Consider the following 23,002-nt stretch of genomic DNA (forward strand, 5'->3'; position numbering starts at 1 on the left):
AATAAAGAAGTGACAATAAAAAAATAAAAAAAATAGAAAAATAAAAAAAAACAGAACAAAAATGTAGAAAAAAAAAACGAACTAAAAAAACAAACTAGAAATATCTACAAGACAAGGAGCTGAGACTGATGATATACCTCAACATGAAGATGGATGGAGAGCTTGTCAACAATTGAGTTTGACGTTCTTTTCTCCCTTTTGGGTTTCATCAAAATTAATGCACATATATATCTAAACACAGCACCATTATAATGGTTTGTGTCCAAAGCACAGAACAACGCACATATAGGCAGAACATCAAAAACAAAAGAAAATACCCTGTTTAATTGTTTACAGACCAAAAGAAGCAAAATAAAACCAAGTTTAATACAGACCAAGTTCAAAAGAGATAGTTTCATAGGGTAGGCAAAAAGAAAATAAAATTCGGCTTCAGGAGCTGAGGACTGGTGCTCGTCAGCTGCAGTGTCATCTGGAAATGCTTCAAGGACCATCTCTTCAAGTTTCTTCAACAAATCAGCTTGACCTTGAGAGATAGTAGAAGTGCTTTGCTGGAAGGATGAAGTGAGTTCCTTGGAGGTCTTCACCAGATCAGCTATTATCTTCTCAAGAGCCTCGAGTCTTTGAATCAGAAGAGGCTGGGCATCAGTCATCTGTTTCATTGATTCCTTGAGGGCTTTCAGTTCCAGAGTTGAGTTGACGGAACTAAAAGCAGCAAATCTAGTACCTGTGGGAAAGGACTTTTCAACTGAATGTTGTTCCATGGTGCCTTGTTCCCCCTGAGCACCTAATTTCTCCTCACTTAAATCCACATATGGGACAGATTCTGCCTTCTCACTCTTTCTCTTTGGCTTAAAAGCCAACTTGACACTTTTTCTTTTCCCTTCACTTGGAGCACTCCCTTTCTTTTCTGACTCCTCAATTTTTTATTTCTTTTTCTTTCTCTCTCTCACTCTCCTGTTCCTCCAGCCAATTCTCCACCTCTTCATCTACAGATAGTTTCTTGATCTCATCTTGTTTTGATTTGGGAAGCGTTTTTAGAAGAAACTGAGTTTTTCCATCCACAACATGCAAGTTTCTGCTTTCTAGAGTTTTAGGTTGAACAAAGTGGTTGGTTTGAAGTTTGAGGTGCTCATAGTTTGAGGTATTGATACCAAAACTCTCTATGAGAGTGATGATCAAATTAGCATATCCAACTTTCAAATGATTTGCGAGGCAATGGGTGAGATGTTTTATCATGATGGAGGGAAAGTTAATTTGGATTTTGTTTTCAAGGTAATACATAAGCATGGCATCAAGATGATTAGCTTTGTGTCTATGCTGGGTTCTAGGATTAATGACTAAGTGAACAAAGATAAACAACAATTTTTGAATAGGGGAAAACAAATTATGGTTGGTTTGCACCTTAGACATCTTTCCACCAATTGATTCCACAATTTCTTTAATTGACACATCACCAATACCCAAATCAGTAGCACCTTTAAAATACTCATCAAACCCCTCATTCGGAATTCCAAAAATAGCACATAGATAATCAGCATCAAAACTAATTTTCTTATTTTTAACTCTAGACACACACACACCATCAATATTCTTGAAATTTGCACAGAATTCTTTCAAAGGAGCATACAATTGCACCCAATTTTGAGCCTCAAGAATTTCAAGTAATTCAGAGTACTTACTTCGCACCAATTTAAATTGATGCAAAATCCATGGATGAAACGATCAGAGCTTGATTTGATTTTTTTGATGGATGGAGGTTTTTCCATCATAATCTTTTCACCCATTTCCTCCCAGCCTTGATTCTCAGGTTCCTCTTCCTCTAGCTTCCGTTTCTTCGATTCACTATGAGCTACTGGCATGTTCTTGGGTTTTTCAACAGAGGCTTTGGCTTGAGTTTCTTGCTCGATTTCCATAGGTGAGTCCTTTTGTGGGGTAATTTGGGGTTTTGGTGAAATATCCCTGGGGGAATAAGCTGAATCAGTAAAATTAAAGGTATATTTTACGGTGTGAGGAGGTGAGGAACAATGTTTAGGGTTTGGCTTCATTTTTATAGAGGTGGGAATATCAAGGGTTAAAAGAAATCGATGGAAGAGTGTGGAAGGTTAATTTAATAGGTTAGGTGTCGATTGAAGAAGAGTGGTAAAAATACTTCTCACTTGGTCAGATTGATTAAGTGTGATTTGACAAGGAAGGTCTAGATTAATTGTTTGATCTGAATCTTTGAACTAAATACAAGGAGTCTAGGGTATTTTAAAAAATTTGAAGATAGATTTGAATTTCTAAAGATAAGCATTTGAGGATAATTCAAAATCAAAATAAAGTGATATGATTTTTAAATGGATAAAATTAATTAACTGATTAGCTAATTAATTTGCAAAGAGATAAAACAAAATCTAGTAGAATATTTTGGAGGAACTTGGAACAAATCAACATAGTTTGTTATAACATAGATATGCCTAATGCAAGTTGATTTCTTCACATACAACCACAATCCCATATGCAATGCCATACATTCTTATGCTCAGGACTATGCTTCACACATTCAGTTTGTGTAAAACATATATTGCATACATAATTGACTTATACCTTTTGGGGGAACTTGAGGTCTTCTTAACTCAATTGTATCATACCAAGTTCGATGCGCATCTTTTCAAATTTATCCCTGTTCAAAGGCTTAGTAAGAATGTCAGCAGTTTGATTTTCAATATCACAAAAATCCAATTTAATTAAGCCTTTTTCAACATTATCCTTAAGAAAATGATGCCTTATGTGAATATGCTTCACACGAGAATGATGAACTGGATCTTTTGAAATGCATATGGCACTTGTATTATCACAATAAATAGGAATGCAATTGTACTTCATACCATAATATCTTAATTGTTGTTTTATCCAAAGTACTTGGGAACAACAAGCTGCAGCAGCCACGTACTCAGCTGCAGCAGCCACGTACTCAACTTCAACAGTTGATAAGGCCACTGTATTTTGTTTCTTGGAGCCGCAAGAAACTAGACATGGTCCGAGGAACTGGACCATTCCGGAAGTACTTTTTATGTTCACCAAATCTCCTACATAGTCAGCATCTGCAAAACCTTTTAAATCAAAAGTATCACTTCTAGGATAGAAGAGACAAAGATTGTCAGTTCCTTTGGGGTATCTTAGAATCCTCTTAACTGTTGTAAGGTGAGACTCTTTAAGATTTGATTGAAACCTAGCACACAAGCCAACATTAAACGCAATATCAGGTCTACTAGCAGTTAAATAAAGAAGGGATCCGATCATACCTCTATACTTGGTTTGATCTACACTAGTTCCTTGTAGATCTTCATCCAATCTTGTGCCAGTTCCCATTGGTGTATGGTTAGTTTTTGCTTGATCAAGGTTGTATTTTTTCAGAAGTTCCTTGGCATATTTTTGTTGGTGAATTGCAATTCCTTCTTCAGTTTGTTTGATTTGAAGTCCAAGGAAGAAGTTGAGTTCTCCCATCATACTCATCTCAAATTCACCACTCATTAAATCAGCAAAATACTTGCATAAGATTTCGTTAGTTGCTCCAAAGATAATATCATCAACATATATTTGAACAACTAATAAGTCAGTTCCTTCATATTTCAAAAACAAGGTTTTATCAAATTTCCCTCTTTTAAAATCATTTTGAAGAAGGAACTTGGAGAGCCTTTCATACCAGGCTCTAGGTGCTTGCTTCATCCCATAAAGAGCTTTATCAAGCTTAAAGACATGATTAGGAAATTGGGGGTTTTCAAAACCAGGTGGTTATTCCACAAAAACATTTTCTTCAAGAAAACCATTTAAGAAAGCACAATTGACATCCATTTGGTATAACTTAAAACCCATAAATGAAGCAAAAGCAATTAACATTCTAATAGATTCTAATCTAGCAACAAGAGCAAAAGTTTCTCCAAAATCAATACCTTCTTGCTGATTATAGCCTTTCACAACAAGTTTGGCCTTGTTCCTCTCGATGGTTCCATACTCATCCGGCTTGTTTCTAAAAACCCACTTGAGCCCTATTACCTTTTTGTTCTTGGGTTTCTCTTCAAGATGCCAGAGCCTGTTCCTTTCAAATTCATTGAGTTCATCTTGCATGGCAATTATCCAGTCAGCATCTTTGAGAGCTTCTTCATGATTTCTTGGCTCAATTATGGATAGAAAGGCTTGGAAGGCACAGAAGTTCCTCATCTGTGATCTGGTTTGAGTTCCTCTACCAATGTCACTTATGATGAGAACAGTAGGATTAGAGCCTTGATATTTGAAGGGATTTGGATGAAACTCTCTGGATGGAACTCCTATTTGAGGCACTTCTTCTTCTGCTTCCTCTAGTTCCTCTTCGTTTCCTGTTTCTTCATGACCTTGTTCCTCATGAATTTCAGGTGGAGGAACTTCAGCATTTTCTTGATGATCTTGTTCAGGTTCAATTTGCTTTTCCTTAGGATGAATAGTTACCTCTTCATCATCCTCCCTATCTCTAATCATTCCAATTTCATAATCATTAGAGTCTTGTTCCTGCACATTCATAAACATATAAGTTTCATCAAATATCACATGAATGCTTTCTTCGACACACATAGTATTTTTATTGTAAACTCTGTAAGACTTGCTATTAGATGCATAGCCAAGGAACACAGCTTCATCACTTCTTTCATCAAATTTTCCAATGTTCCTTTTACCATTATTATGGACAAAGCACCTGCATCCAAAATCTCAAAAGTGAGAAATATTGGGTTTTCTGCCCTTAAACAGTTCATATGGAGTTTTATTGATGATTGGTCTTATCATAACTCGATTTATAATATAGCATGCAATATTGATAGCTTCAGCCTAGAAGTTCCTTGGAAGTCCACTAGCTATGAGCATTGTTCTTGCCATGTCTTCTAGGGTCCTGTTCTTCCTTTCTACAACCCCATTTTGTTGAGGGGTTCTTGGGGCTGAGAAGTTATGATCCATGGCATTCTATTTGCAGAACTCATCAAATCTTGTATTTTCGAAGTCAGTTCCATGATCTGACCGAATGTGGATAATTTGATTTCCACTAGTTTTCTGCACTTTCTTGGTGAATGACACAAATGAAAGGAATGGTGTCCTTCGAACAAGTGTACTATTCCGTTAGTGGGTTCAGAATTATTAGGAAGCTAATATATTCAGTAAGGTCAAGTGATCGGAATGCCTAAGTAGAGGCCACATCCGATCAGTAATATTAATGCATAATTAATATTTCATCTTAATCTTCACTGAACCCTTCGGGTCACACCCTTAGCAGTAAACGAACCGACTCAACGAATTAATTTGAAAGAAATTAATTCATCGTCCGAGTATTAAATATTTAGATGTCGGTAATTCAAGCTTGGAGCGTCGAAATCGAGCGTCGGAGAATCTCAAATATCGAGCCAAAATTTAGGATTTGGCGAGACAGGAAAATGCTTCAAGTAACAAGTAAAATCCTAGCCACTCGAAAGGCTAGGAAAGCGCACTCAATAGGAGCGTGCCACATGGCAGCACACGTGGCAACCGCCTAGTGGCAGCCACCAAGTGGCAGCGTACCACGTGGCAGCGCGCCACTGTGGCGACACATGTGGCAAGGGCCGTGGACCCGAGGCAATGGGTCATGGACACAGGCCTAAATAAAATGGCCCAACCGAACCCAACTTGGGGCTCAAGGTTGGGTGACACATGGTTAGTTCACATTGAATGTAAAATGCCTTGGGGACCAAGTGGGAAAGTGGTCCTCACCTAACCATGTGACACTTGTTACTTGTTCCTTGGTTTATTTAACTAAAGATTGAATTCATCAATCTTTCCATGTGAGATCTTTTTGTGAAAAGTCCCACATTGAAAGATGAGTGGAATTCACAAGATATCCTTCCTTATAAATAGCCAAAGCATGGCATGAGAATTCCTTGCTTGAGTAGGAGTTCAATAGAGCATTGCATTAGCAAAAACTCTTAAACTCATATAATACTCGGGTTTTGGTCGGACCTCGCTAACCTCAAGGTAACGGACCCAAAGGTCGCTAGTAGTTTTTGCGGGTGGATTTCTGTAGGAGCCTCGCGTATTTTCGGAGCTTAAGCTTTCAAGTAAGAGCCCGACTTTGAGGGCGAAGCACGCTTCAAAGGTAAATTCTGATTTCATCCTTTTATGTTTATTTGTTATGCTTTATGGTTTTATTAATTTCGAGTGGTTCTTTGGGTCGGGGTTGTTTCCGCGGTAAGTCAGACTTACCAAACCCCAACAGCGGTTTCGGAGCCTCGCTCGTTTATTTTTAAAATCATAATATTTTTCAAGGTGTTTTTATGGCTTAATTTTTCTGGTATTAAGTTGCTAATTAGATTAGTAGCTCGTATTATCTATTTTAACCTCGTATTAGAGCTGACTTCAGCTCGCGAACCCAGATTTTGACCCAAAAATAGTGAATTTTGGGTAGAAAAGGTGTTCTGGAAATGGTTTTATCTTTTTAGGACTCGGTTTTTAGCCAAAAAACGACCAGAAATGCACTTTTCGAGGGATTTTTCGTTTTGACGAAAATTTTTAAGTCTTTCTAACCTTGAAAATTAATTGCATATTTATGGTGGTTATGTAATTGGTTCAATACATATTTTATATGCAATTTGAAACCTCTTTAGACATGATTACTTGGTGGTAATTTGTGCTTGAAAGCTTAGTTTTATTTTTCACATAATTGCAAACTAATTGCATCAAGTGTGAAATTGTTGTTCTTTGAGGCTTCCAAGTACTAAAGATTCAATCTTTAATTATGTTAAGTGATTGAAACTTTAAGTTACTAAATTCCATGAATTTTTGTTAAACTTTGTTGATTTAATCATTTTTTAGTTGATTGGAATCATAAAGTTTGAAACTTTGTGATATAAAATTGTTTATCTTCACATTGGAAGATATAATTTTTCAAGGATTCACAAGTATTAAAGTTGGAATCTTTATTGAACTTATGTTCATTTTTCCAACTCCCTCTTATTTTATCAAAAAACTTAAGATTAATTTAAATTAATTAAATTAATAGTGAGTAATTGCCCTCTTATTTTTTGCACCAAGTTAAACCAATTTAATTAAAGAATGGTTCTTGGGAATTATTTTGGTTAGATGCACTTTGAAAATTTTATTTTAAGTTAGACTTGTTTAAATTTTTCATTTTGCTCAATGAATTAGTTCTAAAATTAATTTAGAATTAATTATAATATCACGGAAAATTTTGGGATCAAAGTCCCGTGGCTATGGCACGCAAATCAAGGCATAAGCGCCCTTGGCTAGCCGGGCATGTGGCTGCCAAGGGGCTGCCTTGAGGGTGCATGCAACCAAGCCGTGGCTAGGTGCGCACGGCCGCATAGCAGCAGCATCACAACAGCAGCACACTACCTTGGTGCGTGCATGCGTGTTGTGGTGCATGGTGTATGGGCTGCTGTGGTGCGTGGAGCGTGGTGCACGAGCATGGTGTGCTTGGGCTTGGTGCATACGTCGAGTAAAGGGGAATATACGTAGACGTTGCTTGGGAAGCAATGTAGTGCAATGAGTTCGTACAACATGGCCATCAAGGGCCACGTTATTGATGTGTGAAAGTTCGCTGATGTGGGCGGTGTAACGCTTAGCGACATCGGGCCCACTCCCACGTTTATTGAGCATCAAACGGTTGTGCGAAATGTGAGCACTCCATGTCTTAGTGCTAGGCACTTAGACATTTTGGACTACGTAATTTTTGCTTAAATTGTCGTTTTAATTATTCTATTAATCTAATTTGGTTTTAATTATTTTAATAAATTTTGGAGGCTAGGCCTCGGGTTTTGAGCGGCATTGGCAAAATTTATTTTGACAAATTTTGGGATTTACCGGCTTAATTAATTGGATTAATTGAGTTGGATGCGGAATTTAGTAGGAGCTTCAAATATTAATTGCGCTTATTTACATAACCGGTTAAAACAACTTTGACTAGTTTTAATTAGGCGTGTTAATTGGATTAACCACCTAGATTAGTTACTAGTTCTCGCGTGTTTATGCATTGTTACTTGTTTATCGTTGTAAAATGCATGGGCCATTCACAGATAGTGAATGGATGAATGAAATGTATATTCTCTCACAGGTTTTAAGAAATGGCAACTAGTGGGGCCCGATTAGGATAGAAAATACGGACTGTGATCCGTGATGTATTTTTGTAAATCTAAATACGGTCTGCGAATCGTTGAGTATTTTTGTACCTTAATATTGCATAAATATGGTCAAGTCTTGAAGATGGAGGTTCTTGGAAGACAAAGCTATGAAATTGCAAAAGAAGACCTTTTGAAGATTTGAAGATCTCAAGGGGTCATGCTAGTTGCCAAATGCATCTCTATTTATGTTTTTCGATAAATATATATATGTTTATGTATATGAATTATATGTTAGATGCATGTTTAGGATTTCGAATGTTGTGATGATTAATTAAGTTCACTTAAATCAACCAACATAGAAACCTTAGGTCCCTAAATATTGAGTAAAACTTGCCATTCCAAAACAACACTTACCAACCGAACAAGGGTAGTGGTGGGCTACGCCAAAGCAAGGCATCACTACCTCTCCAAGGAACGTAAGGCATACCGGGTATGCAAGTTGGTTTTGGTTGTACTCAACGATATGAGTGATGGAGTCCTAACATGTCATGGCAAAGTGAATAAATTGTTGAGAGAGCATTAGATGCGACGATTTATTCAACTAATAATGGCTTAGAGCCATTAGCAAAGCGTTGCTTAACTTGGGAGATTGAGTGCTAAGACAAGCCAAAGCATGCTTAACCACTCTTTGTTTCCTTGGATCTTGGAATCGACTTATTCTCGCCAAATGGGGACAAATTTAATGCGTGGATAAGACGTTTAATAAGATTGAAAGTTTTCATGAATACCTTTTAATTTTCAAACTTATTATGTTATTTACTTGATAAATGGTTATACTTTGCACTTATATTTTTAGAATTCCAAATCAAACTGTATTGTTTTCCATGATTGGTAAAGGAAATCTTTGAGAATGGTTCTCAAAGAAAAGTAAAGCATTTCTAAAATACAATTCTCATAAATGACTTTTATAACAAAGTCCAAAAGGACGGTTGGACATCATGTATTCAAAATACTAGGTAGTTTTGATAAAACAGGAAGTATTGAGTTGCAAACTCAAATTGTCAATATTGACAACCAACATATCTTTTCGCTTAATACATAGATGAGTAGGACTCATTGATGTAGTAATTCAAGAGTGAATTAAAGGAAAAGATGGAACTTTGTTTTACGGCGCATTAGATGCTTAATTAAGCCTAACAAAGTATAAAAGTCAAAGACTCTTAAAGAAATGGTTCTTAAAAGATTATGAGATAAAGTATTATAAGAAACATAGGAAACGAGGAATGAAGAAAAGGAATAAGATTCCATTTCAACCCATGAGTTCATGTTATCATAGTTAACTTAGAAATTCGTTATCTTCACAAGTATCGGATACTGCTTGAGTGTCCCACTTTGAAAGTGACCTCAAACTATTAAAGATAAGCTAAGTTATCGACTTACAAGCTAAGAATGAAGCAAGTGGTGCTACATCAGTTGTAAGGTCGTATGCTTTGTTTAAAGACCTTTAAGCTAAGGCTGGAACAAATAAATGGTTATTGTGTTCCATAATCAGCAATTGATCCGTTTACACGCGGAAATACTCACATTCAAAGCAATAAGCAATAGTTGCAAATTTATTTGAATGACATAGTTGTTTAAACCATGAGTCAAGAATGCTAGATTATAAACAAACATTTTCTTAATATGATAAAATGGGGGCATGATTTGCGTTCCGAATATCTTTAGCAATGTCACATCGACAAGAACGTACTCAAGGCTCTATTAGATAGGCTCTTGATAGTTGATCGATTCGGAATCGTTCTAAGAGAAGCAAGTCTTACTTGTTGAAACCGACAAAGTAAAGAGCTATTGTTCTTAGTATAGACAATTGACTCCGAAAGCTAAAGAGGATTCATTTACTTCAACGTTTCACAAAGAATTTGAAAGAATATGGCTATATTCATCAAATGTGAACAAACTTGAACTTGAATAGTTCAAGAGTTCAGTGAAGTCTAGAATCGACTTGGCAAGATATCAAAACGTGTAGATTAGATCGAGCGATGTTTGCTTGAGCCAAGCATGACCATCACAAAGTTATGAAATTGAAATTTTCATAAATAACTCCACAAAGAACATAGTGTGTCTTCACGGAGACCTCGATGCCATTTAAAAATGACTCGAACAATGATGGATCACATCCCTTCCTATAAAGTTCTTAAGATTTGCACGAAGGACTAATGTTACACTAAAGAAAATGTCAAAGCTAAGAAAGGACTCCATATTCAATTATGGATAGAATTATCTTCTAAATGTCTTTTCAAGTATATGTCTAAAACTCTTAGCCACAGTGGGAGTTCACTGGCTCAGTGGGAGCTAAGTGACTCAGTGGGAGCTCACCAGCTTAGCAAGATCTAGGTGGTTGAGTAGGAGCTTAATGGCTCATTAAAGGCTAAGATAGCTTAATTAGGAGCTGACTGTTTGTTTTACAACGAACTTTTATCCAAAGACAATTTACATGTCTCTTTGTAAGCATTCAAGTGAGACCATGGGCATTACCTCCACAACCTAATTGAGAACATAGTGTTTGTTGCTCTAAGTGGTGTCTTTCTGGAAAGTAACACGTTTCTAAAACGACAAGTGGGAGGAAAATGAACTCGATGACCATCGAGCTTAGCAACAAACTAGAACTAAGAATCTCAGAAGACCTTAAAAGGACTTCGTGAGAATTCTTGATCAAGAATACTCAAAAGGACTTTACAAATGCCTTAAAAAAGAGAATTCATTACTCACAAAACATCATAAATGTTGGAGTAAGATCAACATAATAAAAGGGCTTTGAAAGCGCCTTGAACTCAGTGGTTGATGCAATTGCCCCGTATAGGTATAGAATTCACCAAAGGCTTGGATTGAATCCTATAAATTTCTATTAAGTTAGGACTTACAAGCATACTATTTACTATTAGATAGTAAAGGAATAATCTCTTGTAAGATAGCTACGATAAATCCAAATTCCGAATAATGGTTAGAGGCCATAAAAATCCGAGATAGACTCCATGTTTGATAATCATGTTTGAAGTTAATAAGAGGATTGACTTATGGAGAAACAAAAAAATTCTTATGAATAAGAAGTTTAGTGGGAGCAAAAGTAAATTATATAAAGGTCCAACGAAAAGTTTATGAACTATATTGTTCAATAACTATCAAATGCTAAATGCTTTGATTTGAAAGTATTTTCGACAATGGACCAAGAAAAAGACGATACTTAGTACATATTGGTATTAAGATCTATTGTATAGACTTAATAAAATGTTTGAACGTGTAAAGGATTTTACCGTGTTAAACATGAATTGAAGGACTTTGAAAGACTTTCGACCCGTATGTAAAAACTAAGTAAATGTTTGAACTAAGTATAAGATAGGCTAAATACTAAGTCAAACATGAAAGACTGTAATAGAGACTTTCAACCAGTGAAACTGAATGAGCTAAAATGACAAATTGATGGAATAAGATTGAGAATTTCTCTGCAATTTAATCCATCATGTACGCTGTGATATGGAATCGTCGCACGACTTACTTGCTTAGAGCATGTGAAGTATGTATGTAGTACCAATCAACCTGAATCTATGTAATACATCGTTAGATTATGGCCAAGAACATCCAAAGTACTTGGATAAGTAACAAGATGAGTTCTTGACTTGTGGAAACAAATTCAATTTGAGAATTGATGTTGCAAGAACAAACCTTAACAAGGATTAGATCCTTAACAAGAAAGCCATTTATAAGCACGAGATAACAATAAGTCATGGCTTGAGAATGGTAACATGGACGTGCATCCATGTGTAATGTGCAGGAATTTAAGGAAAATTTCAATGATCACAAGTGACTAGGGTATCCCAAATCATTGTGAGCCGCTTGGAGTGAAACCCAAGCAAATCATCATCAGGAAGTCTACTAAAATACATGTTGAGAACATTGTTTCCTTAATGACGGTAATAAAGAAGATGTTCTATGGAAAGTTCGTTGCTGAACGTTAATGATTGTAGGTTGTCAAGTTGAAAGTCTCAATCATGAAAATGAGTGGGAGCCATCACTTGGACAATAAATCCTAAATCACATATAATCCATGACACTCTCAAATTTTATCATCTTATTATGAAAGTGATCAGTAATAAAGATACTAAGATTAGCAAAGTAGTTATAACTAAACCTATGCAATAAGTGAACGACAAAATTCACAATTTCATGAAAGAAATCAAGCATATTAGATATGGGTGTGATTTCTATAGATGTTTTATAAAGAGTGATACTCTTAAAACATTCGGAAAAACCATTTATTATAAGATGAACCATTCAGGTTTTGGAGTAATTTAAAATTTCATGCAATTTTTATCACTCCGTTTGCTATTTAATTGTGGTATAGAATTAAATAATGAGTCCATTCGATTCTTGGAATATTCAAAATAGGGTATCAAGACCAGTCTTGGTAAGGAAACACCTATTAAGTGAACGTTGAATATTATAATAAAAAATTATCCCTAATATTTAAACGATGCACGATTAATGACCAATTGAGATTAGTGTGTAGTTTGATTCATAGCACCGTTTCATGTGATACAAGGACATGATTGTCATGAATCATTTACACAGGTATTGGTTTAGAACCATACTGGATCGACCTATGAGAATACTTTAAGAGATTAAAAATCGTCATAAGTATACTTCTCATTCTGGCTATCGGAACCTATTTCCTCGACCATGAGTATTGTGAGTTATCTTGTTTGAGTACTAATCCGCTTTGATGTTGTCAAACGTCTGCCATAATAGGGGATTATAACGGCAACACTCGGGCGGCTAGGTCCTCTCAGTAAGAGGAGATACATTACAAGACTGGGAATGTCCCCCTACTAAAATAGGGAAGATGTCTTTGTTGTATACAAGGCCTCTCGTAGAGCGAGACTGTGAAAATGCATGGTCGTGCTCAGATGGATTTTAGAAATCATCTATTTATTGACAGTCGGACTCGGAATCGAGAAACACTTCTAGACGTAATAAGGATGACAAAATAATCTTACCTTATAGTTCATGAAGAGACATTAAGCGACATAGGAAAAAGGTTGTACACTAAATGCGCACTTGTCCGGAAGGACAAGTGGGAGATTGAAAGGAATGGTGTCCTTCGAACAAGTGTACTATTCCGTTAGTGGGTTCAAAATTATTAGGAAGCTAATATATTTAGTAAGGTCAAGTGATCGGAATGCCTAGATGAAGGCCGCTTCCGATCAGTAATATTAATGCATAATTAATATTACAGCTTAATCTTGACTGAACCCTTCGGGTCACACCCTTAGCAGTAAACGAACCGACTCGACGAATTAATTCGAAAGAAATTAATTCATCGCCCGAGTATTAAATATTTAGAAGTTGGTAATTCGAGCTTGGAGCGTCGAAACCGAGCTCCGGAGAATCTCAAATGTTGAGCCAAAATTTAGGATTTGGCGAGACGGTAAAATGATTCAAGTAACAAGTAAAATCCTAGCCACTCGAAAGGCTAGGAAAGCGCGCCCAATAGGAGCGTGTCACGTGGCAGCACACGTGGCAGCCGCCACGTTGGCAGCCACCTAGTGGCAGCGTGCCACGTGGCAGTGCGCCACTGTGGCGACACATGTGGCAAGGGCCGTGGACCCAGGGCGATGGGTCATGGACACAGGCCAAAATAAAATGGTTCAACCGAACCCAACTTGGGGCTCAAGGTTGGGTGACACATGGTTAGTTCACATTGCATGTAAAATGCCTTGGGGACCAAGTGGGAAAGTGGTCCTCACCTAACTATGTGACACTTGTTACTTGTTCCTTGGTTTATTTAACTAAGGATTAAATTCATCAATCTTTCCATGTGGGATCTTTTTGTGAAAAGTCCCACATTGAAAGATGAGTGGAATTCACAAGATATCCTTCCTTATAAATAGCCAAAGCATGGCATGAGAATTCCTTGCTTGAGTAGGAGTTAAATAGAGCATTGCATTAGCAAAAACTCTTAAACTCATATAATACTCGGATTTTGGTCAGACCTCGCTAACCTTAATGTAACGGACCTAAAAGTCGCTAGTAGTTTTTGCGGGTGGATTTCCGCAGGAGGCTTGCGTATATTTGGAGCTTAAGCTTTCAAGTAAGAGCCTGACTTTGAGGGCGAAGCACGCTTCAAAGGTAAATTCTGACTTTATCCTTTTATGTTTATTTGTTATGCTTTATGGTTTTATTAATTGCGAGTGGTTATTTGGGTCGGGGTTGTTTCCGCGGTAAGTCGGACTTACCAAACCCCAACAACAAATTCATCAAAGGTTTCATCCTTGCTAGACAGAAAAATCACCCAGGTAAATCTAGAAAAATCATCAATTATTACTAGAAAATATTTCTTTCCACTTCTACTTTGAACACGCATAGGACAACACAAATCCATGTGAATGAGTTCCAATGGCTTTGTGGTGGTCACCATGTTTTTACTTTTAAGAGATGTCCTGACTTGCTTGCCTCTTACACATGCATCAAAGATATGTTGTATGAGGAACTTGACTGAGGTAAGCCCTATGACCAAGTTCCTCGCTCTAAGTTTATCCATGAGTGAGAAACTAGCATGTCCAAAACGCTTATGCCATAATAATGGATCATCATTAATGGAACACAAGCATGTAAGGTTGTTCCTTGGAACAGAATTGAGATCCACAATATATGTGTTCCCTTTTCTAGTTCCTTCAAGAACAACCCTTCCTGTTTTGTCATTAATGATGTTGCATAAATCATAAGTAAAACTTACAGAGTTTCCTTTATCATAAAATTGTGATATGCTCAGCAAATTGTGCATCAAACCCTCGACCAAAAGTACATTTTCAATTGAATGGGAACTTGACCTTCCTACTTTTCCTTTTGCAATAAATTCTCCTTTCTTGTTGTCTCCAAAGGTCACAGTTCCTCCAGAATAGGCCTCAAGTGAGAGGAATTTAGATTTGTCTCCTGTCATATGCTTTGAACAACCGCTGTCAAAGAGCTCATTGATTAGTTTCAGGAACCCAGGTTTCCTTGGGTTCCTTGGACGTTGAAGCAATGTCAGATTTCCTAACCCAAACTTGCTTAACATTCTTACTAACAGATTGTTCCCTCTTATAACAAGTATTCACTAAGTGTCCTGTTTTTCCACAAAAGGAACAAACTTTATAGCTAGGTAAATCAACATATTTCTTTTTACCTTTATTCTTAGATCGAATGTATCCTAGTCCTTCAGTTCTTTTGGTTTGAGCATTCTCAATCCACTTAGGTATGCCAAGCTGACCAGTGTTTCTCTCTTTTCTGATTGCAAGTTCCTTTTCTAAATTTGCCTTTTCAATTCTTAACTCATCAAGATTGTCTTTTAATTTTTCAAAATCTTCATTAAATTTAGGCAATGATTCAGAAGAGGAACTTGACGATTTAAAGTCAGCACTGACAAGCTTGTATTGAGTCAGTTCTTCATTAACCATAATATTTTCATACTTCAGTTTTTCATTCATCTCTTTTAGAAGAAGATTCTTATCAAAAAGGTCAAAGAATCTGCCTTGAACATCAGTGCACTAGTTTTCAATCCAGGTACTGTGTTCCTTGCAGATTTTAAGAGCTTTTTCAGACTCATTAAGCTTTTTAATATCAATTCTCCAATCATCTTCCATTTCTAAAATGAAATCAATAAGTACTTCTTTAGGAAGAGTTCTAAGGTGATTAGGATCAACAAATACCTCTTTAGCCAGTTCTTCATTGTAATCCTTTTCATCACGCTTGGCCATTAGACAGAGATTGTCTTTTTCTTCTTCAGGTTGTTCCTCCTCATCTTCACTCTCAGAATCTCCCCAAGCAGCAATCATAGCTTTCCTAATGTCTGTTTTGTTGTAAGGAGTTTTGTTGCTCTTGTTTTGTTCCTTAGCCTTCCCTTTTCCTTTCTCAGTTTCCCACAGAGGGAATTCACGAATGAAATGATCTAGGGACCCACATTTATGACAACAGGAATCAGCTTTTGAGGTAGAGGACTTTTTGGTGAAGTTCCTTGTTCTATTGTTTCGATTAAACATTCTTTTGAACCTCCTCACCAACATGGAAGCCTCTTCTTCATCCACCTCAGATTCTTCTGGATCACCAGCTTTGAGAGCTAACCCTTTTCCTTTGGTTCCTTCACTACTGCTTATTCCTAAGTGTAACTCATGAGTCATGAGGGAACCAACAAGTTGCTCAATGTTGAATTTTGTGAAGTCCTTAGTTTCCTGTAAAGCAGTCACCTTGGCTCTCCATCTTTCATCTTGAGGGAGGCTTCTTAGAACTTTCCTAACCTGCTCATCAATGGGGATTTTCTTTCCAAGAGAAACAAGCTCAACTCATTAATAATGTTAGTAAACCTGGTTAACATTTCCTGGATTGTTTCTTTAGAGTGCATTTCAAAACGTTCATATTTAGACATAAGCAGATCAATTTTAGAGCGTTTCACCTCGTTAGTTCCTTCATGTGTTACTTGAAGTAAATCCCAAATTTCTTTAGCATTTTTACAGCCCATAACACGATTGTGTTCATGGGGAGCAAGACCATAGTGAATTAATTTAATAGCAAGTGCATTAATTTCCATTTTTTCAAAATCTTCCTTATCAAATTCAGACATGGGTTTAGGTACTACCTCCTTTTCACCAACGGTTTTGGAGATTTTGAAATCACCAACTTCAATAACTCTCCAAACTTAGTAGTTGTCAGCTTTGATAAAAATTTCCATCATGTTCTTCCAATAGGTGTAGAACTTCCCATTGAACATAGGAGGATGCTGCGTAGAGTAACCTTCTTCCAGTTTCTCGTGATTGTTCATGTTGCTTCCAGGAACTTAACTCATCAGGGTTTCCTGATTTGTTCGAGGAACTAGCTCTGATACCAATTGTTGACTCGGATGAAAAATACAAGAGGGGGGTGAATTGTATTGTAGAGGAACTAGGGTAATTTTTGCGAAATTTATAAAGGAACTCAAACAAAAAACTAAAAGCGCAAAGAGAGATTTTACGTGGAAAACTTCTTGGCCCTAATCAAGAAGAAAAACCACAACCACAAGAGATTTTAAACTCAACTCTTAATAATAATAGGGAAAACAACCTATTATAAATTAAGACTCTAAACTCAAGTTCCTCAACGAACTCAAGCTCCCTTCAATTGATCCCTCAATCAGTTGATCTCTTTAACTCTCTCTTTCTCCTTGCTTCACTCAAAGCAATAAAACACATTTAGAGTTTCCCCAAACTCTATCCCAATACAAATCAAGATTAAACTCTAAATTGCTAAGTACAAAGACACTCAAGGACTTAAGTGGATTATGACTCTTTTGAAAGCTAAAAGATTGTAATGCTCAAATGTGTTTTTCTCAACAGAAAAACCGAAGCTATTTATAGAAAACTTAGGAAGCTAAAATAATCGTTGCCTCAATCACCACTCAACCACAACTCCCTTAAAACTAGGAAGTGCAAGGAGTGGGATCTTGGGCAGCAAGCAAAACGAAATACTAGAAAGTGGTTTTACTGCTTCCTAAATCATCTCAACTTATTTTGACAAAGTAAAACACACGTTGAAGAGAATATTTTTCCAAAACAGATTTTCCTAAGAATAGGATAAAATCAAAACAGAAAATCTTTTCACAAAAGATATTTTAACTTAAAAAGATATTTTCGAAAATTAACAAATTAAAATATGGAAAATAAAATCTTTATCATATATTAAATCCACTTAAATCCTAAATTATCATTGTACTTAACATAAATACAAGAAGCCTAAAATTAAAATAAAATACATTAGACTCCTTGAAACTCTGAGAAGCTTCGACTCTGAAGCTTCAGTTCCTCACTCAAGGAACTTGCCTTCGAAGCTTCAACTCTGGAGCTTCAGTTCCTCACTAAAGGAACACGACTTGTGATTGACTTCTTTATCCTCCCATAGCTGACTTAGACCTTGTGCCATGCTCCCTTCTTACTCCAGAATTTCATAGCATAAACCTGTCATTAATCAAAGCTAAAAACGAAAGTTAAACTTACATGGGTTTGCTTAGGTTCTTTGAGTCATCATCAAAACTTAAGGTCAACAATATGTTATTTGAAGCATGATACAAGTTAAATATGTATTAATCATAGAAGTATGTATTATTTACAAGTATCAAGGAAGCATGTAATTAATAAGCAAGAATTATATAAAATTATAAGATCTAAAGTTAGAATTACTGAGCATGATTCATGAATTTATTTCTCACCCATTTATTATTGGTGTTGAGTCTATTTACTCACTCATGTAAGTTGAGTTTGAGTCAAGGAAGTTTATTTGTGCATCTTATGCACCAAGGTAGTAATCGTGCAATTTTGTACGCAAAACTAGACAAGGAACCATAATTAAAATAAATGGCATGTGCTCACTAATAAACTCAAGAATGAATTGGAAGTATTTGTTGGTTGTTGTCATGTTTATTCTTGATTGATTGTTTGGAGTCATCATAAGTTAAATTGGTAAATCAAGTAAAATGTAAGAGGCCAAAAACTCTTGGAACGTATATACATTGAGTATGAACATATGGAGAGAGTTATGGGGTTTTTTTTTTTTATTTAAACATAGATTCTACAGGGGTACAGGACGCTTTTAGACACCCATTTGTGTCTCCCCAAAACCAAACCCAGTGATGAGTACCTTTCGCGTCGAATCATAATCGAATGAAGTGAAAGTGTGGAAAGTTTAGTAGTGCGGATAGTTTTAATTTCTTTTCTCTTCTCTCTGTTTTTGAAAACTTATTTTAGGAAAACATCCAATACAGTTTGGTTGGTCCATGATATGGGTCCAATAATAGTGTAGTTGGATGGGGCTTGGCAAGAGCTTTCCAACGATATATTATAAGCCCAATTCCGATGAATATTGAGGAAGTTGTGGCCAATTTACTAAACTGGGCCCGGTTTGAGCCTTATATGCGGCCCAATGATCTAGGGGAGGGCCTAATATAGATTTATCATTCCTAATGCAATTAGGAATGGTTTTAGTCTTCTAGATTCTTCTAGAAGGTTCTTTTCATTCCTAATTCAATTAGCATTGATAAATTGACTTTGGTTGACTTTTCAGAGTTTTAATTAGAATCAAAGAGCATTTTTTAGGGAAATACGATTTTATCCTCCTGTACGACAATTTTTATCTGATTTTAAGAAAACGCGTGATTTTCTTAATCAGCGCCAAACGCCAGCTGTAGCGCCTGGCGCCAGCATTGGCGCCTGGCGCCAGCATTGGCGCCTGGCGCCAATGGCCAGCGTTGGCGCCAATTCATTTTTATCTGCGCCAGACTCTGTTTTGATATTTTATCTTTTTGGCTGATTTTCTTTATAAATAATCTCGTTAAAACTCCGTTTTCGATAACCAGTTTTAATCTAAAAACCAGTTTTTACCTACATTCACCAACTCTCATCAAGATTTTCTTGATTACTCTCTCTCTCTCTCTTTTCTAAGTTAGCTTCTCTCAAATATAAAAATTCCGCATTCATTAGATCTAGATACACCTATCCATATTCGAAGTTGCCTTCGCCCTAGACGTGAAAGGTTTAATTTCTGAGAGTTTGGTCCCAAATCTCTCTTTCCATTATTTAATTTAATTATTTTGATTTTATTATTTTCCTTGAAGTTACTAACGCGTGTATTTTGTTATTAGAAAGAGGTACGAGGATAGGGAAATAGGGCTGACGTGTAAAATCAAAAGTAAATACCTAAATCCTCTAACTAAAGTAGATAGGGAAGTAGGGTCGATCTCCATAGGGAAACAAGTCTTTTTACTCCTAATTAATTATTATAATCTAAATTATCTAAGTAACCAATATTTATATTTGAGTATGAAACTAAACTGCAAAGAATAGGAATAGGGAGAAAACAATATATAAAAGGATCTAGGGCATAGGTTCACCAATAAATAATACTCCAGGGTAAAACATAGTAATCAATCATTAACATTGAATAAATAACATGATTAACAGGCTCTCGCGATTTATTAATCAACATAGATCTAACAGGCTCTCGCAATTCATTAGATCTAAGTTCTTATTGAAAATAGCCTTTAATATCAAATTAACATCTGCTCGATTCATCAATTTAATATTGCTATACTTTTACAAGCCGCAATTGTAAAGCGTTAAAACAATTCAATAAGAAATTATCATGCAATATCAATAATCAATAATAGTCAATCATCAATGCATCAATTAACCAGATTGTAAAGGGCTTTCGCTACGTATTACAATCACACAATTAATTTATCGGTATTAAATCTCATCTCTCGAATCTCGACTTAACCATTTATAAATTAACCTGCCTATTGAAACTAGACCTAAACATCAATTCTCATCTCTCGAATCTTGAATCAATATTGTCAAACTCATGCATAAAAGATAGGCCTAATCTAGTCATAGAGCATTAAATCAATCAATAGGAAATTAATCTAGCATTGATAATCAACAACAATAAATTACCCCTTCATATTATTTATGGATCCCCATAAACCCTAGAAATAAAACTACTCACACATAATTAAATCTAAACTAATCAAAGTAATAAAATAAGTCATGATGAAAGGAATAAAATAACCAACTAAGATTAAGGGAAGAGAAATCGTTACCAAAATAAATCTGGAATTAAGAGTAGAATTAAGAACAAAGGTTTTTAGAGAAAGAAATCTAAGAGAACAATTAAGAGAGAGTAAAGAAAGAGTAAAAAGGGAAGAAGAGATCCTAAAATCGTATTACGGAGGAGTATTTATACTCCGTACAAAATCCTAAATTAAAACAAATTAAAACTACGTTAAACATCTACTAAGAAATACACGCGCCCGATCGGGCGAGGCACCGCCCGATCGGGCGCGCCTTTTTTGCTCCTTATACTAAACTTGCGCCCGGCCGGGCGCGTCACCGGGCGCCAGCCAAAGCTTCTCCCGCCCGGCCGGGCGTGCCTCCGGGCGCCAGCCTTTTTGGCCGGGCGGCTCATTTGGGCCACTATTTGGACTTCGATTGGGCTCCAATTCTTCGGGCCAATCTGGGTTTCCTCTTCCGGTCTTGAATACTCGGTCCAAATGCCCTGGTATCACCTATACCGAGCCCTTAATCACCGGTTCGATGGCTCTAACCGGCTATAGAATCTGGTCGTGCTTCTCCAATGCTCGTGATTGCTCCAAAATATCTCGGGAAAATACTCCAAAAGCATAAATCCCTGCAAAAGTCAACCAAATCTATGAAAACACTAGAAAACACCAATTAGTAATAAAAGTGGCTCTAAAGAGCCAAAAACACTACTAATTATGACCAAGGGACGGGGGTAAAATACTATATAAAATGGACACATCAAACTCCCCCAAGCCAAACCTTTGCTTGTCCCTAAGCAAATATCTCATCAATGAATCAATAAATATACTTCACCCCAAAAAGTAAAAATCAAGCACAAACGATTCAGGGTAAATCAAATAAACATGCTTCAAAGTCAACCAATCAAATCCATCTAATCACCAATCTTCCCTAACAATTTTCAAATAGAGCAAACCACAAGAGCATATAGAATTCAAGACTAGTGCTCACGCACTCAACTCTCATTTTTGTGGCGAGTAAAAGATGTACTCGATCGCTCTCCATCCAACCCCTTTATGTGAACAATGCCCTCCCAACTCACACTCTCGTGTGTATAAAACAATAATGAACGCTCAATACTACTAGTCGACTCGAAATATGTCAAATCATAACTTGCATTGATAAACAACACTTTCACATTCATACAATTCTATGCACAAAGGTCAGAAGGTCTTTAAAGCTTGTAATGTAAGGCTAGGGTAAAGGGTAGGATAAATTTGTGAATAAGTGAGAGAAAAGCTATGCTTAAAGGAGCCATATCCTAATAAAACCCATGATCAAAATAAATACTGATCATACATCTCCTACATAACCAACTCTAACATCAACCAAATAAATTCCAATCATAATAAATAAACCCAACTCTTACAATTTCACTCATAAGATATAATAATGAAGTAATAGAGTGAATAAACAAACTTTATTTTCCAAACTTGAAATTTTTTTCATTGAGGCTCTATCATTTTTTTTTCTTTTGATCAACCTCAAACTAGAACATTTGAACACTTTTTTTCTTTTGAAGTTCACTTATTTTTTTTCACATTTTTTTCTTGAACTTCTCTTTCTTTTTTTTTCCTGATAATATCATGCTTTATTTTTTCAAGAAAATATAACTCTCAAACTCATCAAAAATAAACATGAATAACAACAAAACAACTTCTCAAATCCCACCCAAATTGTGCAAATAATAAGCACACTACAAACTCCCTCACCTCACTCACTAATAGCTCCCCCAAGCCAAGCTTGGGACTAGTAACCAATGGGGCAAAATAGGCTTGTAATGCGGCTAATAAACAACAAAAAGTCAAGGCAACAACATGGGTAGCAAGAAGGGAACAAATGTATCTACAATATCTGGAGGCTACCTAAAAGAACAAATGTCTTCGTCCTCCACAATGTGCATAACAATGAATCATATAAACATTACTTATAGTTGCAAACCAATACTCAAATTCATTGACATACCAGGAACTATGGAACTATCACACATTCCTAACCAAATAACTAGTCAAGCACTATATTCACAAGCAGTTGGGCAAAATTGACGCAAGTTAAGGTTTCAAGACAATCAAACATCAAATCATGATCAACTAATCCACAATGCCTATCATCAAATACCAAGAATCAAAACAATTTTCTCAAGTGAGGGGCACAGGGAAGCATAATTTATAATTCATTGGAACGTATTTTTGGATTTTTTTATTTTTTAATTTTTTTTGTATTTTTATATATAAAGAAAGA

The 23,002-nt window shown here is 36.2% G+C and overlaps 1 pseudogene; it reads right to left on the reverse strand.

The window, feature by feature from the left end:
• Positions 1 to 3,774: 3,774 nt before the first annotated feature.
• LOC145573671 (putative mitochondrial protein AtMg00820 pseudogene) lies at positions 3,775 to 4,107 on the reverse strand (annotated as a pseudogene).
• Between the last annotated feature and the right edge of the window lie 18,895 nt (positions 4,108 to 23,002).

Source organism: Chenopodium album, chromosome 2 (assembly GCF_948465745.1).
Source record: "Chenopodium album chromosome 2, dcCheAlbu1.1, whole genome shotgun sequence".
NCBI classification, from domain to species: Eukaryota; Viridiplantae; Streptophyta; class Magnoliopsida; order Caryophyllales; family Amaranthaceae; genus Chenopodium; species Chenopodium album.